Genomic DNA, 748 nt, shown 5'->3' on the forward strand with positions numbered 1-748 from the left:
ATGAATGCAGATAACACCTGCTTAAACAACCAATCAGTTTCCCTGGAAAGCTTAGTATGTTTTTAGGTTAAGGAGGTCGTTGGTGTGACGTTAATAATCATTTTATAAATGATATGCATTCACATAACTCTCCGAACATCACAAACTCTGAGCCTGAGTAGAAGTGATTGGAGTAATTAGAGCATGCACGTTTTACAGCAACTTGTGTGCATTTTGTAGGGTAGGTAGACTGATTATCTAGCATGTCAGTTCCTGATGCGTACGTGCATTAGGCCCTCATTGTCTGAGTAAACATAGTAACAATAGTTGTGAGTTCTTTTGACATGTGTACTCAGCTCTGACATGTTGTTTGACACTGTAAAGTAGGATTTTGGGTTCATCACATTTCAACAATTGATTTTGATAGGTCTCAAACATGCTGGAAGCACCTAAAGAATGAGGTTGTTCTTCTAGAGTTAAATGTGGTGGTTTTGGTTTCCCCAATCACTGCTGTGGGGACAGTAAAGATAATTGTAAATGCCTTTGAGAGGGTTTACACTGTGTAAATGGGTCTACAGTAGTAACGAGTACAGCACAATGTACTGACTGATAGAGAGGAAAGATCGATCTCTCTGTTGTAAATGTAGCTCAGAAGTGTTTGATATATGTTGGCTGTGTGGAAACTCATGGCTACTTCTGGGTTTACCCCAGACTTTGGGAAGCACTAACTTTGAAGTTATTAAGGTATCTCCTTCTTTTTTTTTGTGTT

This window comes from Astatotilapia calliptera, chromosome 9, assembly GCF_900246225.1.
Source record: "Astatotilapia calliptera chromosome 9, fAstCal1.2, whole genome shotgun sequence".
Lineage (NCBI taxonomy): Eukaryota > Metazoa > Chordata > Actinopteri > Cichliformes > Cichlidae > Astatotilapia > Astatotilapia calliptera.